Below are 14,065 nucleotides of genomic sequence, written 5' to 3'. Positions count from 1 at the left end.
AGGATGCTACCATTGTGAGGCAAACTTTAACTCATGAGCATCAATGAAGCCAGGCGCAGTGGTGCACGCCTTTAATCCCAGCACTGGGAGGCAGAGGCAGGCAGATCTCTGTGAGTTCAAGGCCAGCCTGGTCTACAGTGAGTTCCCGGACAGCCATGGCCACAGAGACCCTGTCTAACACACATGCACACAGATGTACAGACACACAGAGGGAGAGGGAGAGGGAGAGAGAAGAGAGCGAGAACAGCAATGGCTGTCCATCTGTTTTCTGTGTCTTAAAAATCAATGTGGATGCTTACAGCAGGCAAACTGTGCCATGTAAATTATACCACAGTTAAGACCATAAAAAGCAAGCCTTGTACTAGTTCCTACTGTATATAATTTGGGTCCTATGAGATAGTGGCATGTGCCAATGGCATGTGCAGTACACCAGGGATACCCTGCCTTGTCTTATAAAATATTCAGAAAGAGACAAGCAGGGAGCCAGCCACACCAACAGGACATCTGATCCTCCTGAAGGGTTATGAGTCTCAACTCAGTGACAGATTTAGGAAACAGAGAAACCCAGCCCTGGTTTCTACCAGATTTAAGCGCAGCTGCTTCACCTGGCTGGAGTGGAAGGGCAGAGAGTTCAGTACCACAGAGAAAGTTCACTTCCCTCGGGTTGCTCTAAACCTGCCTTCTCTGGAAGAAACAGACATAGCACCCCACGTTCCCTCAAACATGTCAGGTGAAGCCATATGTCACACCTGACACCCAGCAACTTGCAGAAACAGCCTGGGCGCTGGCTGCTTGGCCCTGGTGCCGCTTGCTTCTATTGATTACTGCCAGGTTTCTGGAAGCATTTTAGAAAGAAGACAGAAACAGAGATGGGAAGGAGGCTTCTCAGAGTCAGCTTCTAGGGGAATGATCTGCAAATCTATGCTGAGCAGTGCAAGCTACCACCAAAAAAGGGGGGGGGGTGCCTTGCAGAGAACCCTAAGCTGCTCCTCCCCTAAATCCAAATGTAAGTAGACCCCTCTCCAGTCCAAAAGGCCCCGAGACTCTGCAGAAATTGGGGCAAGTGTCCAAAACGTAGGTTCAAGGGATGCTCGGTGTAAACCTCCAAGGCACAAGAGCCCTTCTGATCTTTCCTAGAACAGGGATGCTCTTTCTGAGCCTGAAGGGCTTTCTAGGGAGTATGGCCGTGCCTGCTGAAGAGATAAGGGTGTGAGCAGTAATCCTTGACGCCAGGCCGTCAGGGTGGCGACTGGAAGTTATCTGTGTCTGCAAGTCTCCAAGGTGAACAACTGAGAGTACCGCAAACTTCCCTGTGGCAAGACCCATTACAGGGAAGAAAGAGGCCCAGTCATGGGAGTGCACTCAGAGACACAACCTCCTGGTGAGCCCTGTCTGAGCATCTCCCTCTGTGCAGGCACCAGGACGGCCTGGACAGAGCAGGCATTCAGGGGACAGTGGCTGGATGATGAAGGAAATTTTATAGAGAGGGAGGCAGAGAGCCTTTTATCTTGAGCTTTCCAGACAGGTCCTGAAAGCAGCTTGGTGGTAGGAAGGCGCTGACTTTGAGGGACCTTAGTGGACAAATAGGGTACAAGGGTGGTGGGGTGGTGGGGCACTGATCATAGCAATCAACCCAGTATCTATGTGACAGTAGACACAGGACAGAAACATCATCACTCTGCAGAAAGTCTTTCCAAAGGAACCCAGAGGTAATTACCATAAATTCAATACTGCTGTATGTCTTTAGGAAGCCCTCACCCCCACCCCCGGCCATTTCCACGCTTCACAGACCAATACTTTTCTCATGAGCCCTAAAATCACCAAACTGAGAAGAGCCTGGGATCCAGAAAACATGCAAAGATCTCCCTCATCTCTCATTTTCAGAAGAATGGAGCTACATGGCTCCAGGCCCATGGGCTTTCTGTCTGTCTACAGGTCGTGTTCATAAACCCCTGAAGGGTTTCATGAACAAATAATAGGTATGCCTCACTCCTCACAAAGTCTTAGGTTTGAGTCTGCAAGCTTCCTGGAATCCCCTGAGGCAAGCCCCTCCCCTCTGATGGCTGGCTTCCTGGGATCCCCTAAGAGGCAATCCCCTCCCCTCTGATGGCTGGCTTCCTGGGAGCCCCTAAGAGGCAATCCCCTCCCCTCTGATGGCTGGCAGGAGCATCCCATCATTACAGACTCTACAAAACGGAAGACTTGAGGCAACAGAGAGATGCCACACAGCTAGACACCTGTGCCTTGGTCAGTGGACAGCAGCGCTGCCAAAGGGGGCAGCCAGTTGGAAGGACCAGGGACTTGTATTTGGGTCTTCTGAGAGACACTGTCCGGGACCCCCAGTTACTATGTTTTATATGCAAGATCATGAAGGCAAGTTGAGAAAAAAAAATCCATCAATCAACACATCTCATAAAACTTCTGGAGGTGAGATGGTGGAAGAGGGGTACAGGACACCCTGAACCCACAAACAACCCCTGAGCATGACACAGGATGTCACCCCTGCTATACAGTAATGCAGCTACCACCTCTCAGGCTTACCCCATGAGGGCCAGTTTTCCAGAGCCGACCAAGAAAATTCCCCAGCCTTGCCGAACCCTCCTCATGGGTACATGTGTGTGACCCACATGACCCTGGGCTACACCAGGTAGCTGGAAGCTGTCTACAGCTCAGGGACATCTCGGCAGTTCGTTCTTCACACCCATCAACAAGGCGGCAGCGTCTACCTCACAGGACCATTTCAGGGTGGCAGGCAGAGGCATTTGACAAGGACTCTGACTACTAGCAGAACTGTCCTTGGAGAAGACAGGATTTCAGACACTGCACTGAATGGCGTGGCCTAAGTATGGAAAGAAAGCTGTCAGGAAGAACCTAGAGAGACTCGTGCTAGCTATGCGCATGCCAGTCTGTGCTTCACAACTGCTGTGAGGTGCACTGCTTGTTTCTGTCACCTTCCCTGTCTGCACGTGAGATGCGCAGATTCACACAGGCCCAGAAACAGCAGAGCTGAGAGTGACTGCAGACTGCACAATCTAAAACCACCAGCCAAACATCCATCTGCCCTCTTTTGGGTTGTTTCTCTCACCTAATTGTTGCAGCCACAAAAAGTCACTTAATGAACAGCAAGGTCTCAGAGTCGGGGGAGAGGTGGCAGGCAGCAGTGACGCAAAACAGGGTCTGGTAGCAGCAGCAGAGACCCAAGAAGGGGCTGGGAGCTCCGAAGCAGGGGAAGGGGAAGGGCACCCCTGAATGTGTGGGTCATGGGGACAGGCCGTTGGTGACCTCTGCTGAGCAGCTGTGATTACAAGAGTGCTGGATCAGGGTTGGGGGTTAGGATGGTAAAGGAAGTGAGGAGGCAGACGCCAGAGTGCTGACCACAGTCCAGAGACCTGGGAATGGAGATTGGGCCATGACTAGAGTTATTCCTCTCCTTCCAGGACGGTGGTGCGGAGGCACTTAATGGCCAAAAAGCCAGAGCCATACCTCTACGGCTCCCGGACCTTTCCCCCAGAAGCGACACAAGCAACTTCACTCCACCTGCCATCCAGCTAAAGTGGGCATCAGGGGAAACCTACGTCTGCCCATGGAGCTCGTCTCTCTACAATTAACTTGAAAGCACACCATGAAGCCACCTTCCCCCGGGATGGCTGGTGACATAGACCAGCTGGTAGAGTATTGGTCTAGCATGCACAAAGACTTGGGTTCTATTTCCATCATGGTGGTGCATACCCATAATCCCAGCACCCAGGAAGCTCAGGCTGGAGGATCCCAAGTCCCAGGTCAAGCCATGCTAAAATAACAAGACTCTGGGCTGAAAGTGTGGCTCAGTGGCAGATCATTTCTCCAGCAAACACAGGCTCTGGGTTCAGTCCCCAGTACTGAAGAAAAGAAACGGGTTAAGATAGTAGATTTTATATTTTTCTCTTGAAATTTTAAAAATGGAAACAGAGGCATAAAACCATAAACTGAAAGGCTTTCTGAATGGTTCTCAGACACTCTGCTACTCATGTTAGAGGCCCCAACATACATCAGGTAGCAAGTGTCTGCCGGTGTTCAGGGGTGGTCACTCCCCAGACATGGAGCACCAGGTGGGAGCACCAGGTAGTAGCACCAGGCAGTAGCGCCAGGCCTGAGAGGCCACCAAAGGTCTTCCCAGTTCTGGAAGAAGATGCCCAATGTGGCTCCATCTCATGCCATGCAATCTGCTGGCAGAGAAACTTCCTTACAATGAAGGTTCCAGTTCCTAGCTGCTAGTCCAGGCTCTAACACAAGTCCTCCTGTCTGTCATCTGGACAGATATATCTCCTTGGACCACGTTCACCAGGACAGGTTCAAAGTATCTCCATGGACCTAGTCCCCAGACCTCGCTCTAGGGTCTTGATCCACCATGACCTAACTAGCTGGATTTCTCAGAAACACCTATAGTTCTTCAACCTCTTTTAACATTTCATGTCCAGTAAGCTCCCAAAACCTGCCCACTGTACCCCAGGAGTGCTGCCAGCTCACCTCAACAGACACAGTGTGTGTGTACATTCATGTGCATGCATGCATGTCTGTGCGTGCAGAGCTAGAGGTCAACCTCACGTCATTCCTCAGGAGCTGTCAGCCCCTTTCACCAGGTTCTTAAGCAGCATGACTATTTTCCATAGAGACAGAAACAAGCCATGCACGTGTGTTATACACATAATTTCCAAGCATCAGTCTCCCTGCTTCTCACACAGTGGCCTTCTCTGGCACCGTGGCCACTTTAGGACATCACTGGGCAATAGGAAGGCCGGCTGGGGAAAGAATCTGGTCAGTTACCTTCAAAACAAGTCATCCCTAGCCACCTGAATATTAACATCCTCTGTGCCCAGGTCATCTTTAAATGACCATTTGCTTGGGACGCACATATCTAGCTAGATGTCCTCTATCTACGCACTTGAGCCTGCAGGCACAGCTCAGGTTCTTATAAATACCTGTGGATTGTTCCTATGCACACATCCATCTTTATGGCTTAGGGAGGCCCAATAACACCAGTTCATATGGGTGGCTCAGATCAAATGATGAAGCGGTGGCCCGTGGTCAAAGGTTCGCTTTCCAGTAAGGCCCAGCAGCTTGCCACGGGCTGCCTCTCAAAAGGAGAGTAGTTATTTGGGGATAGCAGCTGGGCCATGCTCCAGAATCCCAACCACTTGTGCTGTGATTCACTTGTGGAGGTGCCAAGGGCTCCAAATAGAATCCTTATCTTCCACAACACCTCAAGGCTCACCCGAGCTTCTGGATCATGCAGCCCAGACACAAAAGCAGTCCACACGGGAGCCTGCATCTGTTGCAGAGCCTTCTCCTGCTGGTCCCACTGAAAACCAGCAGCGTGGAGAGTCCCTCAATAGATGGGCCGGAGTAACACACCCAACTGTGGAATGTACTATCTCCAAATAGGTCTGCTTAGCGTTATGCTTCTTTCTTGGCGTAGGCAGGGCCAGGCACAACTTATCCTTTGCCTGAGAAGGGGTGTTCCGACATGCCTCACACCACAGACTCATACAAACTTCACTGATGCAAAGGGCCCCTAAATTTCAGTAGGTCTTATTTCCAACTTCTGTCATGAAGATGTCTTACCAGTAATCTGGAGTGGCTTTCACCTCTTGCTCATTCAATCCAAACAGCACAGTACTGTTAACATCATCGCCACATGGGGCATATTGTGGAAGGGAAGGAAAGCAAGACCGCCCCCGCCCCTGCCCCCGCCCCCGCCCCCCCAGCAGACTGTGCCACAGAACAGGAGGTGGGGCCACACATGACCATCGCTGGCCTTGCCAAGAGAAAGTGAACTACTTCCCGAAGGTCTTGTGGGCAGGTCTGCAGAAAAAGGCATTTGCAGGTCGATAGCTACATACCAGGTACCAGATGTGAGAGCCACATCTGGAATGGCAGCAACAGCTGGAGTGGCCACTTGGTCCAGCTAACGATGGGCACTGTTATTCCCTAAGAGCCGTATGTGTTCTGCACAGGCTGCATGTCCTTTGTGGAGATGAGTGGGGACCTGGGTGGGGAGATCACCAACCACCCTTGGCATCTCTCAACCCCTTGATGGGGGTGCTCATCTCTGAAATCCCTCCTAAGAGATCGGCATTGCTCCCAACTTATGGTCTCCCTGGGTGGACACGTTTCTAACCCATGCTGTGTGACTTGGTCACTGTAGCTGGCCTTGCTCCACAGGTCAGGGAATCAACATGATGACTATGCCAGCTGTTATACTTTCTGTTCCAATTACATCCTGGGGTTGGAAAAAACAACCAGGGGACATGTTTGGGGACCCATTGCACCCTCAGCGTCTGATCTAACCTGAAAATCCACGGATGGACCACATGATCTCCATCAGCCCCTACGGGAAGGAAGGACCACAATGGCAATTCCAGACTCCGGGACTCCAGTCAGCTCAGAGGTAACATCCACTAGTCCCAGGGCACTCTGTTCCTTTTCCCCAGTACACAGGCATCCTGCTTAGAGGTCTTAAGGCCCTTTGGGAGGCCTGGCCGAAAGATTAGCAGTATAAACTTTCATGAGTGATACTGGGTGTGCTCAGGTAAGCCTGGCCTCCCTGTCATTGAGTTCAGGGCCTGAAAACTGGGCCAGGTTGGGAACTAGTGGAGGAGCCACAGTTCTGTTTTTATGATTTCAGTTAGATCAGTTCACTCACCCAGGAGGCTTTTTGCTTGTACGGTCAAGAATGCAGCAGGCTTCCCATCCATTTCACTTCTAGGAACATGGTGATTAACTCACCAGCCCCGTAGGTCTGCACGAGCCAGACGGCTGTGATTGCTGCTTTGCTCTGCCTCCATTACCATAATTACTAATTACACCCACCCTGCCTTTGCAGGCTGAGAGCCACCTCTCAGCCTCCTTCTCCCCCATCCAATTACTTCCCCAATCTCAGAGTTCTCGGGGTTCCACGTCAGGTCTGAGAAGAGCAAGTGGCACTTTAGGAGTGGTGAATCTCTTCTCCTGAATCTGTCTCCCAGAGGATTGGTGGGAAGTTCATCCTCTGGACCCTCCCAGGATGGGCGGTGAGGTTTTAAGCTGGAGATCTGCCCCTCTGGAATTCCAATCTTTCCAGCCACCGACTCTTTCCTCCATTAAACCCAGGGAGATTTGGCATCTCCTGTTCCAACACGGTGCGCCAACTTTTCATGTTCCAGCCAGCCAACCAACCTGTTAGCATCCTGCCTAACCCTTGGAACTGCAGTTTTAAATGAAGAATCTCAACCTCAATAAATTCAGCAGACTCAACTTTGTGTCCCTCTGCCACCATGACCCCAAACCCACAAAGTCCACCCACATAGGCTTGTGGGCTCTTCTTAATGTTTGGGAGGGGCAGTTCACCTTGCACAGGTAAGGTGACCCAAAGGGCAAAAGTCTTTGCTCCTTAGGGATGGGGTGACAAGCAGGAGACCCAGCTGCTCACAATACAAGGGTGCTATGATATTTAGTCTTCCTGGTCAACTTGATGGGATTTAGACTCACCGAGGAGACACTCCTCCAGGTTTGTCTGTGATGGTATTTCTAGAGGTATAGCTGAGTTGGGGAAACCCACCCTGAATGTGAGTGGCATGGTCCCGGATGGCCCTGGGCTGAATAAATGAGATAAAGTGAATGAGAGGAGTCCCAGCGCTCATCTCTCCCTGTTTCCTGACTGGACCCGATGCCACAGGGCCATAGGCTTCTGTGCCACGCCCTCCCCAAGATGACAAAATGACTCTTTAAGTTGTTTTTCACAGGTATTTTGTCATGGAAACAAGAAAAGTAATGTACACAGGTGTGACTTTAACAATCAAGGTGTCCCCAAAGCATAGCCAGCAGCTTCAGGGAGCATCACACAGCTCACCCAGTAAGCAGGGTTCACAATGAGGGACAGAGTGGAGGCCTTGTCCCTTCAGGCAGGGCTGAAGTCCCACTCAGCCGTCCTTTTCTGAGGGTGGAGGTCACATCGCAATCCCCCTCCACATTCAGCCTGGGTTACCCGGAGCTCCCCTTCTTTTCCCAGACGTTCCCTGGGGAAGCACAGGCTCCCAGACCCCCTCCATCCACCACCAGCCCTGCGAGCTGAAGAGCTGAGCTTGGGTTGAGGTCTAGTCCAGAATTTGTTGACAAATGTTTCTCTCGTTCCCTGACGCCCAGGCCTGCCATGACCCCCGGCACCAGCATTGCACAAGGCCTGGGCCTGCACAGCAGGCAGAGCTGGGCTGTGCCTTGGCGGCTTCTCTTGCCCAACTCTTCAGGGAGGCCGAGAGAGCCTAAGCCGATGTGGTTTGCCTCATGATCCTCAGACTCATTCTTTTTAATATTAGGCAACGAACAGAACTTTTACAAGGCTAAATAAGCAGGACGCCGTCCAGAGGCTCTGAGGAGTGGCACCAAGCTGAGGCCCTGACTGGCTGCGCAGTCCTCTCCCTCAAGAATGAGCATCAACCTCACTTTCAAAGTGCAGGGGGCACACTAACCCAAATCTTACCCTCACAGGGAGTCAGTCACAGGGTCGCTTTTGAATGCAGTTCTCCCCTTACATATGTCTTAAAAGGTAACTACTAGTAAGCTGACAACATATTTCTGCTTTGGAATATTCCAACATGTAAATATGCATATGCTCATGTGTACATTCACTTATGTACACCTGTGTGTGTTGGTCCTTGGAACTGGTGGAGGAATGTGGGGACTTATTCATTACATTCTCCTTTCTACTGATCCATGATTGGATTTTTTTTTTTTTGCAACAACAACAAAAAAATAATTTAAAAAAATTAACAGGGGCTGTCAAGGTGTTTCATCAGACCATAGCTACACAAACCTGACAGTCTGTGTTTGACCCCCAGTACCTACATAACGTAGAGAGAATGGAGTCCACAAAGTTGTTCTCTGACCTCTACACACATATACTTAGGCACTTGTACACTCCTTCACAAACACATCATATACACGCAATCATTAAAAAAAATTAAGTTAGCACGAACTTGCTGAAGGGACAGGAAAAGCACAGAGTGAGATGCTGTGATGGTGACCAAAGTCTAGATTGGAGTTTCAACTTCACCATTTGGTGGCAAACAGACCTTGACTATGCAACCTGCCAACTGGGGCAAAGAGGGAGGGAGGGTGAGAGGACCCACAGTCTAGGGCTCCTGGGAAGAGCAGACAAGTTAAAGTGTCCAAGGCTTAGATCAGAGCACTAGGACATGCCCACCAGGAATAGGAAGAGGGGTCACACCAGAGCCCTTGCAGCACAAGGCCCTGACTGACTCTCTGTTGGAGAGGATGCCATCTGGGGGAGATGAGCACAGTATTGAAAGATGACAGACACTAGGCAGTGGTGGCGTAGGCCTTTAGTCCCAGAACTCGGGGAGGCAGAGACAGGCAGATCTCTGTGAGTTCAAGGCCAGCCTGGTCTACAAGAGTTAGTTCCAGGAGAGCCTCCAAAGCTGCAGAGAAACCCTGTCTCAAAAACAAGAAAGAAAGAAAGAAAGAAAGAAAGAAAGAAAGAAAGAAAGAAAGAAAGAAAGAAAGGAAGGAAGGAAGGAAGGAAGGAAGGAAGAAAGAAAGAGAGAAAGAGAAGAAAGGTGACAGACGACAGCCTTTCACTCTGCTCTCACTGACCTGGCTGGCAGTCAACGCAGGGCCTGTGTGCTTATGCCTAGACAGACTGAACCATACCTGCCACGAGCTGTGCACCCATAACAAGATGAATCAATTCACACATACCAGCCACACCCTATTTCTGAAAGGGACTGGTGTGAAATTCCTAGACTAGACTCTGAACACTTCGCTAAAAGCGAAAAAGATACATCTGCCCCCAAGCTTCATACACTCAGGAGAAGGTAGCAGGTTCAAGAAGGAAGCACCAACATCCCATGAGCAGCAGCACCTCCTGGGAGCAAGGAGAATTCAACATCTTTGCTGATTCCGAGGGGGCCAGTTTTATGCAGTAGCCGTGAGGAACCCATTGAAGGGTGTGTCCACCCTTGCTGGCACAACCTCATCCTCAGGCAGCCTCATTTACCCCCTAAGTGACCTCACCCAGGGCCCCAGGCAAGACCACTCCTTCCGAAGACTCGGGCAGCTGCGGCTTCTCCCCAGGGTTTGGTCTGGCTGATTTGAGTGGGGTCTAGGCTTAAGTAAGAAAAAGATTTGTAAAGTTTCTGGACTCAGCAACCCCCCCACCACCACCCAGATAACATCCATCTACTGGAAGAAGTGCTCCCTGCAGAAAGAGGAGGGGAAGAAATGTTTCAAATGACCTAATCCAGTTCATCACTTTGCAGCTGCCTGGCCTATGACCTCAGTGTCGGAGACACTAACCAACAACAGCCAGGACAGGGCTTGGAGCTTGGTCCACAGCACTTTGGGTAAGTCACCCAACCTCTCTGGGCTTCTGCTGGGAAAGGGCTGGTCTAGTTAGATATTCTTAAAGTGATGTAGTGCTTCCCTGATTTCACGATTCCTGCTGTCTATACCACTAATGTTAGCGTAGTGATTTCCACCTCCCAGAGATGGAAGTTAGGAAGGCAGTCCCGTCTCCTCACATCGAACAATTAGGAAGAAAGTCACCAACTCCCTCCAGGCCATCCTACCTCAGTGTGTACACATACACACACACACACACACACACACACTCTCTCTCTCTCTCTCTCTCTCTCTCTCTCTCTCTCTCTCTCTCTCTCTCTCTCTCTCTCTCCAAGGACACCAAGCCTTCGTCATGGGGTTAGCACTGTTACCATAAACACCTGTTAAAACTCAGCTCATGAGCAGTTTCTGATGCTACAAACTAGAGTATTTAATTAAATATTACTCACTCAGGAAGCAGCCTCTGCCAGCTCACCACCACACGGTACAGTTTGCTTTCAGAGAAAAAGAGAGAGGAAGAGAGAGGAGCAGGAGCCCTGCTCAGCTGGCAGTGGCAGGGGCTTCCCTGGAAGGGTGCCAGCTAACGCTCCAGCAATACCCCACTTACCAGAACCAAACAGGCAAAGGGGAGTCACACTCTGCAGCCTTCCAGAGCTAAAGTCAGCCCCACTGGTTATCCCAGATGGGTGTGCAAACAAACACACACACACACACACAGAGGGAGGGGGGAGAGAGAGAGAGAGAGAGAGAGAGAGAGAGAGAGAGAGAGAGAGAGAGAGAGAGATGTATAGACACATGCTCATGCCACAGAAATATGTTCACAGACACTCAAAACACTTAGAAAACACATATTCACAGGGACACAGACACACAAACACACGAGGACACACGCCCATACTCAAAAGCACACAGAACTTCCTGGCCGGCAAGCATCTTTACAGACACCATTTGGCAAACATTCGGCGCCTTTGCCATCGCACGCTGGTAAACTTGGAAATTAAGGAGTTTTTACACACTCGGCAGGCGCGGGGTAATCCACCCCGCTGCTCCACCAGCCAACTCTGGCTGCTCTTGTTTCTGTTTCCATCGATTTCCTGACATAACCCCGGTTGCCGGGAGAAGCATCGGCGGCTCCGGGGTGGCTGGCGCCGCGCGCAGTGACACCAGGCGGTCTCCCATTGAGAGGCTCTACGAAGCTGGATCGCTGGGGGACCGGGACAATAGTGACCGCTGCAAATAAGAGCCCGGACTGGCGGGAAAAGCGAAACTAACTTAACTCAGCAGGGTCGCTATGCTCGGTGCAGAAGGGGTCCACTCTACTTGGGCAACCGGAGCCAGCCTCCAGAACAGAGCCCTAAGCGCCCCGAAGACCATCGCGCGCCCCAGGCCTCTTTCCGTTCTGCAGCCGAGGTCCATCCCTCGGCGCGACGGTCCCCGCCGCACTGAGGCCCCCGCCCAGCGCCGCCCCCGCAGGTGGGACCCCAGAGCTTCCAGGAGCCGCCCTCGGCAGCACAGGCGGCCGCGCGCTGGGCGGCGCCCGGCCCCTCTCCAGGGACCCACAGCGAGCAGGGCTTCTGGGCCAGCGCTTCACGCCGGGTGCCCACCCTACGCGCACGCTCTGCCCCGAGCTCACCCTCTCGGCTCCCACGGCGCGGCGGTCCCCACGTCGCCCCTGCCCGGGTCCCAGAGGCCGCCCGCGCGCCCACCCAGCCACCCACCCACCGACCGGGTCTTCCGTGCCCCGCGCCGCCTACCGTGCAGAGAGGCCGCAGCCCCTGGAGCTCCGGAGGCTCGCGGTGCCCCGGACCGCGCCCGCTGCTGCAGAGCGAAGTCGCTTCCTTCCCGCGGCCCCGGCGCCAGCGCCTGGAGCTGGTTCCTGCAGCAAGCAACCGCGCGGGCCGCTCGAGCGCGACTCGTGCGCTGAGGAGAAAAACCAACCGACCGCTCTAAAGGGGGGGGGGGGGCGGTGGAGGGAAAGAGGGACGTGCCGTGGGCGGGGTTTGCACGCCCCACCCCGCCTTCCACCGCCCTGCCACGCCCCACGTCCAGTTCCTCACGCCACGCCCTACCTCGGGGCGCGCCCTTTATCCCCGCCCTCCCCTCTCTGCCAGCCCCTCCCACGCCACGCCCCTCCCTACTTTTCCACCGAGCCCCGCCCCTTCTCCTCGCCACGCCCCTCTACTCTCCAGGCCGAGTCTTTGGGTTTTTCCCAGCTCTGAGCGCTGCGAGGCGCCCGAGAGCGCACAGCGCACAGGGTACAGAGGCGAGGCGGGATTGCGGGCGGGCGGGCGTGCGAGCTCTGCAGCCCTCGCCACCTCCCTCTAGCGGAGGCTCCCTGGGGTGGTGGAGGCTGCAGCCAGGCATCTCTGCCCTGGCGTCTGCAGCAACAGCTTCAATCCCTCTGGAGGAGTTTTTGGGAAAGCCTGGGCCCGAAGCCGGGATTGTAATAACGGAACCCCTGCGGAGAGCTGCGGTGGTGCCAGGCCCTGCGTTGGGGAGTAGAGGCTCATTCACGGGGGGTGGGGGGGCGACACGTTTGGCAGGGTGAGGTTATAGCAATAATCAGAGGAGCAAACCCTTGCTTAACTCGTTTGAAACTCCCAAGTTGTAATGCCTGCGTGCAAAGGACGGTGTAAGAGTCAATTCGCAATCCCACTGGGCTACATGCTCACTCTCGCCCATGGGGCCAAGCAGGCATCTCAGGATCTGGAGCCCCCGAGGGACTGGTTCCATAAGCATCCACAGGACCTAGACAGCCCCGAGCTTAGGACCACATGAGCGACAGGGAGTCTCCACCTTTTAGGATCTCACATAAAAAGCTCTGTTAGAGGTTCTAGTCTGTGGAAGGAACATTCCTTTCCCCTCACTGTGCACAAGATAGGAAGGAGTCACGGGTGACCGGGGATTTCACATTCCCGTCTTAATGAAATCCCCCTAAGATCTCCCCACTCTTCACCTGAGTGGGGAGGGGACGCTGGAGAGGTTGCTGTAAGTACTGTGGCCACTGTCGTTATTTAATCACGCACTGTGAAGATGCAACCTGAAGGCCCAGAGGACGGTGTGATGACTCCAGCAACGTTGGTCAGTTTAGTTTTGTTTGAAAGCACAGGTGCCTCCACCTGCCATGGACAAGGTGTGCCTGAGCGGGGAAATGTGGCCTCCCTGGGGCCCGATGGGTTCAAGTCCACAACTATATAGATGGGCAGCCTTGTCAGTGACTTTGGGGTACTTCCCACTGGGCGAACCCCTCCTGTTAGCCCCTCCCCAGTCTGAAAACGTGTAGCATTCTGGAGTGATCACAGCCACCACCGACCTATTCCAGCGCTGGAGGAGGCCCATGTTCCGTGTGCAGTGCGGGAGAAGTGTGTCCCTTGTCAGGTGTGGTCATCTCATAGGGCTGCGGGCCGTATACCAGGGGCCCGCATACATTCAGGTTCCCCAAAGAGTATTCTTCTAGGCCTTGTCTTCTGCCTGGGGGACAGCTTCCAGGACAGACTGGGGCACATTTCAAACGAGTAGAATGGCAGCTGTTCATTTGGGGTGACCCCAGAAAGGCAGACCTCAGAAGTCTTGAACAGCTAGCTGTCCGTCAGCAGGAATCTTGAACTCCTGAGTTCCGATCCCATTGGGTAACTAGATACTGGCAGTCTTCTTCCCCACACCCCCCCACACCCCCACGGGATCCTGGGAG

General features: G+C 53.0%; 1 protein-coding gene across 2 annotated transcripts in view; it reads right to left on the bottom strand.

Annotated features, from left to right (window-relative positions):
• Nucleotides 1-12,261, bottom strand: part of Spsb1 (splA/ryanodine receptor domain and SOCS box containing 1) — a 59,256-nt gene extending 46,995 nt beyond the window's left edge. Inside the window, exon 1 of one of the 2 annotated variants that reach the window (XM_027398284.2) lies at nt 12,129-12,261. The gene's annotated coding sequence lies outside the window, so the exon portion shown is untranslated. The remainder of the gene's footprint in view (nt 1-12,128) is intronic. The other variant, XM_035439400.1, reaches the window with a different exon arrangement.
• Nucleotides 12,262-14,065: the final 1,804 nt, after the last annotated feature.

Source organism: Cricetulus griseus, chromosome 2 (assembly GCF_003668045.3).
Source record: "Cricetulus griseus strain 17A/GY chromosome 2, alternate assembly CriGri-PICRH-1.0, whole genome shotgun sequence".
Lineage (NCBI taxonomy): Eukaryota > Metazoa > Chordata > Mammalia > Rodentia > Cricetidae > Cricetulus > Cricetulus griseus.
Note: the sequence above shows the minus strand (reverse complement) of the source record. Positions and strands in the feature narration are given on the sequence as shown.